This window comes from Piliocolobus tephrosceles, chromosome 3 (assembly GCF_002776525.5).
Source record: "Piliocolobus tephrosceles isolate RC106 chromosome 3, ASM277652v3, whole genome shotgun sequence".
In the NCBI taxonomy this organism is placed as follows: domain Eukaryota; kingdom Metazoa; phylum Chordata; class Mammalia; order Primates; family Cercopithecidae; genus Piliocolobus; species Piliocolobus tephrosceles.
Genome location: NC_045436.1, coordinates 80,427,116 through 80,439,862, shown reverse-complemented (window position 1 = coordinate 80,439,862; position 12,747 = coordinate 80,427,116).

Sequence of the window (12,747 nt, the reverse complement as noted above, 5' to 3'; positions counted from 1 at the left end):
ATTCTTTCAACTTGCCTCTCTTTGTAAACTAAGCAAACCATTACTGGTTAACCCATTTTCTCAAAAGTTATCTTTTTTTTTTTTTTTTTAAATCAACTAGCAAGCCCTTTTTTATACCTCCTCCTATATCCAGCTTGGCCCCAGCTACTTGATTCTTCCCTTGAACAATCTTGAGGAGACCATGCTTTCACACCCTTCCTTCTAGTCACTTTTCCATTGGTCTCCAGCAATAGGAAATACTTTGCTGATAACTGCGAATCTCTTCATCTTCACAGCATTCTTCATAGACTGTCTTTTCTACAAATTCCACAAATACTTTTTCCTATTGCTCAAGAACTTAAAATATTTCTCCATAGCCTTTCAAATCGGGTGTTACAGTGTCGGTAAAAACTGTTGAGATTTAGAAAAATCTCATAGATTCCAAGTCAGGTCTCATCTTTATATGGCTGCTACATTAGGGTAGCATAAGTATTCCAGCTAGTGTTTTTTGTTTGTTGTTTATTTGTTTGTTTTTGTCACTTTGTCGCCCAGGCTGGAGTGCAGTGGCACCATCTTGGCTCACTGCAAGCTCCACCTCCCACGTTCACGCCATTCTCCTACCTCAGCCTCCCGAGTAGCAGGGAGTACAGGTGCCCGCCACCACGCCCGGCTAATTTATTTTTGTATTTTTAGTGGAGACAGTGTTTCACCGTGTTAGCCAGGATGGTCTCGATCTCCTGACCTCGTGATCTGCCCGCCTCAGCCTTCTAAAGTGCTGGGATTGCCAGCTAGTGTTTCTTTAAGTATAAGTGTATATGAAAATAACAGGAACATAACACTCATTGCTATTTTACATATACCCATGTTAATGCATAGGTTTACTTTGACAAATGAACACATGGAAACAATAAAGAATCTGTATCAGATATTTATTATTAAAGTCATTTTTAGTTGTTATTTTAGAGATTGGGATGAGAAAATTAAGTAATTTTTTCAATCGCTGTTCCCTGGTTCAGAGAATGAATACATTTTAACTACAAAATACACGATGGATCAGAAATAACATTAAACTGGTCAGTGAAAACTGACCAGATAAATGTTGGATTTCCTACTGTAATGTCTATAACCCAGTACACCAACTTGGAATGCAAATGCAGATACAGCTTTTACATTTGTCTAATTAATTACTTTACTTGTACATACTATGACTGCAGGAAGTCCGGTTTCTTCTCTTTTTGCCTAAAATTGTCTGCACCTTAGCATTCTACAATTAAAAAAATCTTCTTTGACAGGCCTTTGGAAACATAACTGGAATCTCATTGGTCCACCAATATGGTGCTTCCTTTATATTATCACTTTTGAAGTGATATTGCAGATTTAAAAGACAATGCTTACAACTGGGAAGACCTTCATGGGTTCAGGTGACCATGGCATGCCTTATTATGTGATTCAATTCTTTTTATCTTAAGTTGCCGTACTTAGCCATTTTACTCAAACCTAATAATTCTGCAAGAGTGATTGGGCCCAAGGAATCTTCTGTTAGATGCCATATGCTATGCCAAGACCAATCCTTCATGTATTCATTAATTCTTTCAACAAATGTTTACAGAGTACCTACTTTGTATGTGATGTGCTTACTGTATTGTTTATGAATATTCCATTCTGCTCTAGAAATAAAAGAAACAAATATATAAGAAGAATAGATGAAACTAACTATAGGAGCAATTAATTTGCATACATATTTAGAAAAAAAGCAAGAAGAGTGAATATGTATGAGTAATTCATAAAATGGATGTAAAGACCAAGTAGGCACTATGTATACTTGAGCCATTCAATGTTCTTAAACTATCCAATATTCCAATGAAATTAAACTGGCCACCCATTGGTGATCCATTCTTGGCTCTTCTATTCTCCATCTGATACACGTAGATATAATCTATTGTTGCTCATTAAGTGATCAGGTAAGTTATAGCTGTGTTCATGAACATTTACCCCAGGTTTTTCTAATACAGCAAGTTCTAGGCATTTTAAAGCTGCTTCCTCAACTCTGGTCTTCATAACCACACCATCAGTAGGAAAGACTGATGCAACATATAATAGAAACAGATAGACATAATCAGACTCACTGTGTTCTCAGTGGCTACTATTGGATCAAGGGAATTTCTCACTTCAACAATATATAAGTTGCTCCTCTAGGTTCTAGGTTCTAGGTTCTAGGGAGACAGCAATTAACCAAGCCAACAGAAACTTCTGGCTTAATGTTGCTTGCATTCTAGTGGTGATGGAATTAACACCTGAATATGACCATAAGTAATCGACCCTCATCATGAATGGAATATCTACTTTACATAAATATATTTTTAACTCAGTGACGTTTAATTTCAGGATTTTGTTGTTGCTGTTGTCATTCTCTTCCATGGGGCCTTCATTTGTACCATTCTGACCCATTCCAATTCATCTGCCTAATTTTTGTTCTCAAGGGCTTGGGTTGGGATTTCTTTCCTTGGATAAGTGCTGGGATTCTGAGGTAAATCAATGTACCAATTCCTTAGGCTTGAGAGTAAGAGGCCTCTAGGCTAATTCTCCTAGGTCTGTTATATCCTTACACCCAGCTTAGCCAATGGATGGCCCTCACTTTACAATAGTAAAGAAAGAGGGGGTCATTTAAATGGCTCTTCTCTAAACCGAGACATGTTCCAAGGTAATCTAGGAATTCACTCTGAGGCACTGAAGAGGCCAGATTGTATTGTTTTCCACTTAAGTGAGAGTTGTGGTCTGAATATTTGTGTCTTTCCCAAATACTGTTTTTTTTTTTTTTTTTTTTTTGAGACAGGCTTTTACTGTGTCACAAAGGCCGAAGTGCAGACGCACTGTCAGAGGTGTTTGAATCAGGGCAACTCCATCTTGAATAGGGGCTGGGTGAAATAAGGCCGACACCTACTGGGCTGCATTCCCAGGTGGTTAAGGCATTCTAAGTCACAGGCTGAGATAGGAGGTTGGCGCAAAATACAGGTCATAAAGACCTTGCTGATAAAACAGGCTGCAGTAAAGAAGCTGGCCAAAACCCACCAAAACCAAGATGGTGATGAGAGTGACCTCTGTTCGTCCTCACTGCTACACTTCCATTAGAGCCATGACAGTTTACAAATGCCGTGGCAATGTCAGGACGTTACCGTATATGGTCTAAAAAGGGGAGGCATGAATAATCCACCCCTTATTTAGCATATCATCAAGAAATAACCATAAAAATGGGCAACCAGCAGCCCTCGGGGCTGCTCTGTCTATGGAGTAGCCATTCTTTCATTCCTCTGCTTTCTTAATAAACTTGCTTTCTCTTTGCACACTCGCCCTGAATTCTTTCTTGCACAAGATCTAAGAACCCTCAATTGGGGTCTGGATAGGGGTCCCTTTCCTGTAACAGCAAGAGCTCAGCTCACTGCAACCTTTGCCTCCTGGGCTCAAGAGATCCTCCTGCCCCAAACTCCTGAGTAATTGGGATCACAGGCGCACATCACTATGCCTGGCTAATTGTTTTTTTAATGTAGAGATGGGGTTTTGCCATGTTACCTAGGCTGTTCTGGAACTCCTGGACTCAAATGATCTGCTCCCCTCTGCCCAAATTCTAATGTTGAAATCTAATCATCTTTATGGTGTTAGGAAGCGAGGTCTTTAGGAGACAACCAGGTCATGAGGGCAGAGCCCTCATGTATGAGATTAGTGCTGTCATAAAAGAAGCCCCTGAGAGCTGCCTTTCCCCTTCCACCATGGGAGGAAATAGACAGAAGCCATCATCTATAAACTGGAAAATGGACTCTCTAAGGATACTAACCATGCTAGCACCTCAATATTGGACTACCTAGCCTCCAGAACTGTGAGAAATAAATTTCTGTCTTTTATAAGCTACCCAGTTTATGGTATTTTGTTATAGCAGTCCCAAATGGACCAAGATAGTAAATTAAAACAATTAAACACATTTGTATTCGCTTCTCATACCTTTGCCTAGGTCTTTCTGTAAATAAGATATCGTTACTCCACCTTCAGATTTCTAAAATAAAAGGCTCAGAGCATATTGCTCAGTCAGGAGCTGGGTAATTTCTACTGCAGAGAAGCCACAGTGTGAATGCTCTATAAAAGGGGTGGAGGCTAGTGGAATATATATCTCCTTTGCTCACATAATTCCATAGTACATAATACCCAACTCAACCTCCTTTAATTGCGACATTCAGAACAATCCAAGCCACAGAAAGAGATTTTGCACCAACTTATATGTGTCTAAGAAAAGTTATTAAGATTACCCTATTCCTGTAGCTTCTCTTAAGAAAAATGTTCCATTCTTAAACTCCTTTAACATGTGGCCTAGAGTAGAATACTAGTGGGATGAGTTTGATCAGCACCACTGGTAATCTCTCTCCTTAATTGTATATAGGGCACTCTATTATCTGGGCCTCTTTACCATTTATAGTGAACCGTGTGAGTAGTTAAGGATAACTTGCCAAAGGCTACTATAAATTATTCAAGATAGCTCAAAGGCCATTTAGCAGGAATACTCTAGAATGCTAAATGGGTTTTAAAAATGTCTCTTAAGTCCTCATTAAAGGTTCTCATTTAATTTAATAAGCCTAACTTATTTTAGACTTTTGAATCTTTAAGTAATTGCTGTTTTTAAAAAAACTTTCTCCCTTCTTTGAAAGGCCTCTGTACCTTTTCAGTTTATTTATTGCAGTTTATATTAAGCATCTATTTAAAATTTCAGTGATAATTGCATTCTCAAGCCTGATCTGCTACTTATTTCTAGTAGCATTATACAAGATATAATGGGCCCAGCAACTTTCTACTTCCCAATACATAGAGGAAGCGTTTTGTCGGTTTCTTCTTCCTTTTTCACTGTTTCTCCATTTATGTCCCGTTTCATTGAATTTCTGAACTGCTTTAAAAAGTCAGTTCACCCAAGAGAATAGTAATTACTTCAACTACACTTACATAATTTATTTAGCGACTGTTTGAATGTATCATTTTTCCATTTAACTGCTTAAAGTAGCTTTGGACTTCTAATTTTCCTGATACTTCAAAGCCACAAAATGTAGTGAAAATGGATTAAGCACATTTAGCAATGCTATTCCTAAATCTAACCTCCTCATTCAGGTATTCCAGACCTTCCTTGAGTGTGTCTTTAATTATCATACTGGTTTTGCCAGTTTAATTCTAGCCAGGAGAGTCTCTTGACAGTCCCCAACAAACACCATACTCATATTATAGCCTCTGAGTCTTATCTCACAAGTTGTTTGCTTTTCCCTGCAGCCTTTTATTTAAATTCTACCAAATCTTCTTGACTCCAAATATATATATATATACACATGACTTTATTTTCTATTACTTTGATATATAGTTTGATATATTAAAATGCCATTTCATAATAAATTTTAAGGAAAAGAGAATAAGGATTCATTTATATTCTCCAAAGTCATAGCATAGTGACAGGGACATACAGTTAATATATAAATAGTTTCTTACATATGGAAGAACAAGATGCTTTAATGACACCTTTTAAAAATCTGAGGAGTTACAGTTTGGGGAATTATGCTAGTGAAGAAAATAGCAAACTAAAGTAGCTAGAGCAGAATTTAGGAAAGGTACAGTCCAATAAAATTATGAAACACTTGAGCAGGTTATACAACTAAAGGAACTTAGGTCTGGAGATCCTTAAGAAAATTGTAGAGGTCTGTGTTTTAAAACACTGTGTGAGGTAGTAACAGTTGGGGTAGGACTGATGGTATTTTGATATCCCAACAGTGCTGTGGTATCATGGAAATCCTGAGAAGTCATTGCTTCTTTTGCCAGCATAGCAAAAATGGGAAAATACATAACATCTCAACACATATAGCAAAGGCATCCTTGAGAACACATGATTTTAACTTTTAAACAAGAAGGCAGCAAAAAAGAAAATTATAAAAAATCAACTAAAAATAGAAAAAGAAAAACAAACGTGTTCCTCAGCTTCTTCAGGCAAATGATTCTATTCAAAACAGTAACAGATAGCCTCAGTCATACTCTTCTCCTCTGTTCAGATCTTCAGAAGTATGTTAAGACTTCTTTAGGAAAAAAATGGGAATTATTATGGTTTGCGTTAACAAAAGAGAAAATAGTATGACCCTAAAAGTGTGATTTTTCAGATTGAGGAGAAAGTTGAAAGACCATTCATGTGTCCTATTGTCCAAGTCAACCTTCCTACCATAGACTAACATCCCAGCCATGGGCAATAGAAAGGGCCCACCCGTGTTATAAATAAACCAGACTCATGAAGCTGACTAGTGTGCTAGGTGTATTTTCACTAACTCACCTTTCACTTTTCCATTTTCTTTTTTCAATATGATACTTTAACATTCTCAGGAAGGCCTCCCCAGCTGAGTGGCTGGTTGCTACAAGTTAGATTGTATTAACAGTTAAACCCCAAATCATCTCCTTACTACCCTTTAATAGCCCATACTAGTAGACCTCATTCTGTTTATTTATGATCTATGTCACTTCCTCTCTCTCTCTCTCTCCCTTTCTCTCTCTCTCTCTCTCTCTGTGTGTGTGTGTGTGTGTGTGTGTGTGTGTGTGTGTGTGTGTGTTCAGGAGTCAGAGAATGGGCAGGTGGAAGCTAGGGATGTCTCAGGTATGTTTCCTTTTCTTGTCCTTAGTATTCCTCTGTGGCCATCTGGCTCTGCACTCCTCATTTCTCCTCCATCCAAGGGCTACCTTTAATACACTGAGTCATTTCCTGTAGGGTTCATGTTTCTGGTTCAAATATTTGTTATGCACTAAGTTGACTTTGATCGTGAATGGTGGCAGGAGTCAGCAGGGGAGGTGGACAAAGGGTCTACTCTCTCAGATGGTTGTAAATACAGACTATTAATTCCCTACAGCACATTTGATAACACACTTTAACTTATTAGGGTTTTACTGAAAGCTCTAGGAGAACAGAAAGGAATCACAAAACAGTGTAACTTTCAAGTTGCATTTTGCAAGTCACAGTTGTCAGACTGTGGCTCATGCCCCTGGTGTTTCTTACAAGGTTCCTGCCTACCTAGTTACAAAGCACTTCCCCTACCTTCTCTAGTCAGGCCATTTGCTTGTGGCCTGCTTATCCCACACCAGGAATGCCCTAAAGATCCTCTAAAATCATTGTCCAAGCTTTGGACATTCTCGACACAGAGAAAAGATGATGTTTTCACCTTATCTGTGTCTTGAATTTGACTTCAATTCCTTATTTCTTCTTCTAGTATCTGTCTCTTTTCACAGTGAATGACTGGAAAAGTACAGTCTTTTAAAGGAGATATCACTGTCTACCTGCAGAATACGACCTTACCCTTTAGTCATAATAAAATTTATTTATGTGAAAATAAAAGTTAGTAATAAATAAAACATACACACACACACGTACATATATATGTATATGTATCAATGAAATCAAAACTATATATATACACACACACACACACACGTATATGTATATGTGTGTGTGTGTATGTCTCTGTGTGTGGCTAGATTTTTTTAACGTCTGAGTTATCCAATCTTAAAAATAGAAATTGTCTATTTCACTCAGTCTTTCATTCGGTCAAGTCAATCTCTTCTAGAATGAGGTAAAATTCTAGAGTGCTCCTCTTGGTTTTAGGTCCTAATGTCCTGTGAACCACCACCTAAAGGTAAGCATACCTCTGCAAGAATGAGCAAGAGTTATGACTCCTTGAGTGACCCAACAGCATATGTAGTAAAGGAACATTTCATGTCAGCAGAGATGAGACTCTGCCTATGTTAACACTTCTGTGTTAGCACACAGAGCAGTTTAACCTTAAAATACAGTTTATCAAAAGCTTTATTTCAGAAGAGGGTCTTAGTTCTACACCAGCATAATCAAATGTGGAATTCAAGTGTGTGCTGGACTGTCTCCTCAAAATCCATGTCTCTCCGAAACCAGTGAATGTGACCTTAGTTTAAAATAAGGTCCTTGTAGATATAATCAAGTTGGGAAGAAGTCATACTGGATTAGGGTGAGTCCTAATCCAATGCCTTGTATCCTTAAAAAGAGGGAAATTGGACACTAGGACACACAAGGAGAATACCATGTGACAATGGAGGCTGGGATTGGAATAACGTCTCCACAAGCTCAAGAAAGTCAAGGATTGCCAGTAACTACCAGAAGCTAGGAAAGACGAATGGAACAGAGTCTCCCTCAGGGCCTCCAGAAGGAGTCAACCTTGCTAACACCTTGATTTCAGACCTCTGGCCTCCAAAACTGTGAGAGAATAAATTCTTCTTGCTTTAAGGCACCCAGTTTGTAGTACCGTTATGACAACCCCAGAAAGCTCTAATGCAGAGTACATTCATTACATTATAATATGCTCTGCAATTTAATTTAAATCTTCACCTTGTGAGACATTTCTTGAGCATTACAATGAGCTTGTCAAGATTATTCAAGTCCCATGAAGTTTTAAAGATGTTGGTTTGACCATTTCTGCATCTGGTCATGATGAAGTTACTGGGTTCTAGACTAACCTTCTCGTCACACAATATTGGGCAATGAAATCAAAACTAGCAAGCAAGTAAAAGAATAATTATCATAACTAAGTGGGGTTTGTCTCAGGCAGTACTGTAGGGTTAATTTACCTTTCAAAAATATCAATGTAATTTACCACAATAAAAGAGAAAAATCACATGTAATTGCCATAGATGCAGAAGATGTACCTGACAGCCAATACCGTACTTCATCATACTTAGTATTGAAAGAATAAATACGTTCTCATGTTTGGGAGCAAGGCAAGGATGTCCACTTATATTTAGCATATGCTAGGAAACTTAGTCACTGTACTGAAGAAATGGAAAAAACATTAAAACAAAAGAAAGTAAAGGAATAATTAAATATCTTTAGAAAGACAACATGATGGTATGCATAGAATACAAACACTGTTGGAGCTAAAAATAAATTTAGTAAGATTACAAGAAAGACAGATAATATAGAAAAATTGAATGTGGTTTAATACTCTATCAAAAACAAAAACAAGAAATCTAAAAATTATCGCTTCAAAAAACAATAAACCTATAATATTTAGTTATAAATTCAACAAAAGATGTGTTAAACCTCACATTGAAAATTATATGACATTTCTGAGGGAAATGGAGAGATAGAATATGTTGACAGCTGAAAGACCCAATATGGGGAAGTCATCAATTTTGCTCCATTTGATATATAAATTTAATCCAATCTTTATCAAATTTCAACAGGCTTTTAAAAATTTTTGACAGAAGTTTAAAAAAATACTTCTAAATTATGAGGAAATTTTAGAATGCATATATGGACCTAGCATAGCAAAAAGCACTGAAAAAGAAATGTCAGCTTTAGCCATTTATTTTTTCTGTTTATTAAGTGAATATGAAAATATAAAAATATATTTCTGTTTTATTATTTAAACATAAAATATATTTATATTTTAGTTTGCTAAAAGTACTAAATATTGTTCCAGATACTGGGTCTGAAAAGATAATTCAGGCATGGTCATTGTCCTTAAAAGTTGCAGACCAATGAGAGAGACTGCTATGGTTTGAATGTTTGTCCCTTTCGAAACTTATGTTGAAATTTAATTGCCATTTTTAAAGTATTGGGAGACAGGGCCTTTAAGAGGTGTTTCGATCATAAAGGTTTCATTCTAATGAATGGGCTAAGGCCATTATTGTAGGAATGAATTCACTCCCTCTTGCCCTCTCTTGCTCTTCTGCCTCCCTCCAAAGGAAGACTCAGTAGGAAGTTCCTTGACAGATGCTGGCCTCTCAATCCTGGATTTCCCAGCCTTCAGAACTGTAAGCTAATAGTTTCTGTTCTTTATAAACCACCCAGTCTCAGGTCTTTTGTTATAGCAGCTAGAAGAGACAAAGACAATATTATGAATTGTCAAAAATAGATAATTTATAGTATTGAATTCTAAGAAGATTAACTGTAAAATTAGATTTAAAAAACAGCTTTGGAAAGTTCAAGCAGGCTTCACAATATATTTTCTAAGCTGAGACCTAACATGTGAATTCTTTTTATTATAATTTCTTAATTGTGAGCAATTTTAGTAGCAGCTGGTCATCTTTTAAAATACAGATGAAATGTTAGATGTCAGGGTAGAGATTTCCGGGCTGGAGGAAGAGAGAAGGTATATTCTACCTGCAGGAAGCCAAGACAGGAAGGAAAGGGAAGAAAGGAATTGTGAATGAACACTCTTAGCCACCACAGGAGCTCTTAAATTAACTCCAGTGATAAAAACAATTACATAAAATAACAGAAAACTTGTGGTAAAACATAGGAATAAAGGGAGGAATTCAGTTTATTAGGCATTTTTGAGTAATATAGCTACCGTGTGACAAACCAGTTGTGGGTTATATGTAAGATAGGAGGAAAAAAAGAATGAATACATTTAAAAAATCCTAGAAGAATAAAAAGAATTGAAATCCCATTCTACTTACAGCATACGTTTTGAGACTTAATTGTCCTTTAATTGGGTCACATATTTTACTTTTAGTGACTAATCATTCAGATTAAATCCTTGAAGCTGGAACACTGTCCTCAGCATCTCTGAAATTGCTCCCTTTCTTTCCATTTCTATTTCTGAATCCCTAATGCTTACCTTTACTACCTCATGGCTGGATTTTTCAAGTCTTTTCAATTATTTCCCCACCTCCAATATCCCTTTCCTCCTACTTCTTTCTCTACATAGCTACTATTATGTGTTGACTATACTCAAAAGAAGAAAATAGTGATATCCCAGTATTTGCTTGATACACTTCTAACTCCTTAGTCTGGCCTTCATTCAAAGTCTAAGATCTAATCCCAAGTCTGTTTCTGCCTAAATCTTATTTAGTACATTTACATGTACTCTCTTCTCCAGGAAAAGAGAGCCATTTCAGAGCTTCAACTCCTTCCTTAGGGATTCCAACCTCCACATTTGTGCTCAGTCTGTTTTGTTTGCAAGGAGTGGTCCCTTTCCTCAAACCAAGCACCCACCAAATCAAGCTCGAGGCTTCTCAAGGGATCTGGCTTCCATCCCATCTCTTCTGAGCTCTTCCTGCCCACCCATGCTAGATGTGAAGTCTTCCTACACTCAACTTCCCTAGTAAGCATTGATCAGGTTATTTAAATAACATCGTTTATGGGCTGGTAGTATTAATGTTGCTTTTTATTTATTTAAAATACATTTTATTTCTCTAACTCGACAGAATGTTCCTTGAATTCATGGATTGTGTGTGTTCATGTAAATTTGGATTTAAATGTTGGTTCTAACATCTATGAATTACGTGTGACTTCATTCAACGTTTTTAACCTCTGAAATTTCATAAACCTCAATTATCCCTTCTCTAAAATGGGTTTATTTGTACTGTCCATTAATTAATTCTTTGCTCATTACTCATTTATTCAACATTTATTAAATATGTTCCTACCACACATTGTATTATCTATTGCATGTAAAGAAGAGAACAAAACAAAAATAGTCCCTGTCCTCATGAAGTTATAAAGACATAAATAAAATAAAACAAAATCTAGGAGGGCACACTGCACATTTTCATTGTCTTCCCTCCTTAATAATATTAATAATGAAAGCTAATATTTATTGAATTATGACTATGTGCCAGGCATGTAAAACACTGTTCTAAATGTTTTATCTGTATTAATCACCCCGTGAAGAAGGTATTATTATCAATACTACTTTTGAGATTACAAAAAAGAGGCCAAAAGACATTGAATGTTTTACCCAAGGTCACACACTCATGTATACTGGGGTCAGGAGTAAATACAGAAGTATGTACTCCAGCTCTCATGAACTCAACTGCTATATTATAATGCTTCATATCCTACAGAAAAATCTCATATAAAGTCTGTGATGGTTAATACTTAGCATCAACTTGATTGGATTGAAGGATATAAAGTATTGATCCTCGGTGTGTCTGTGAGGGTGTTGGCAAAGGAGATTAACAATTGTGTCAGTGGACTGGGAAAGGCAGACTCACCCTCAATCTGGGTGGGCACAATCTAATCAGCTCCTAGCATGGCCAGAATGAAAGCACGCAGAAGAATGTTCAAAGACTAGACTGGCTTAATCTCCCAGTCTACATCTTTCTCCCATGCTGGATGCTTCCTGCCCTTGAACATCAGACTCCAAATTCTTCAGCTTTTGGACCGTTGGACTTACACCAGTGATTTACCAGGGACCCTCAGGCCTTCAGCCACAGACTGAAGGCTGCACTGTAGGCTTCCCTACTCTGAGGTTTTGGGGTTCAGACTAGCTTCCTTGCTCCTCAGCTTGCAAGCGGCCTATTGTGGGACTTTATCTTGTGATTGTGTGAGTCAATTATCTTTAATAAACTCCTTTACATATATATATATATATATAAAATCATATATAATAGCATATATATATAAAATCATATGATTATATGTATATATATGAAAATATCATATGTATACATATCCTATTAGTTCCATCCCTCTAGAGAATCCTACCTAATACAACATCCTTCTCACACAGTATGTGCAGTCATAGTCTATGGTTTGTTTCCATTATAAATTAGTATACCACTATCTAATAAAAATATAATTCATATAATTCAAGCCACAAGTGCAAGCCATATATGTAACTTGAACCTTTTTTAGTAGCGACACTAAAAAAAAATAAACAGATGACATTAATATTAATAATATATTTTATTTAACCTAGTATAGCCAACATATTATCATTTCAACATGTACTTCATATG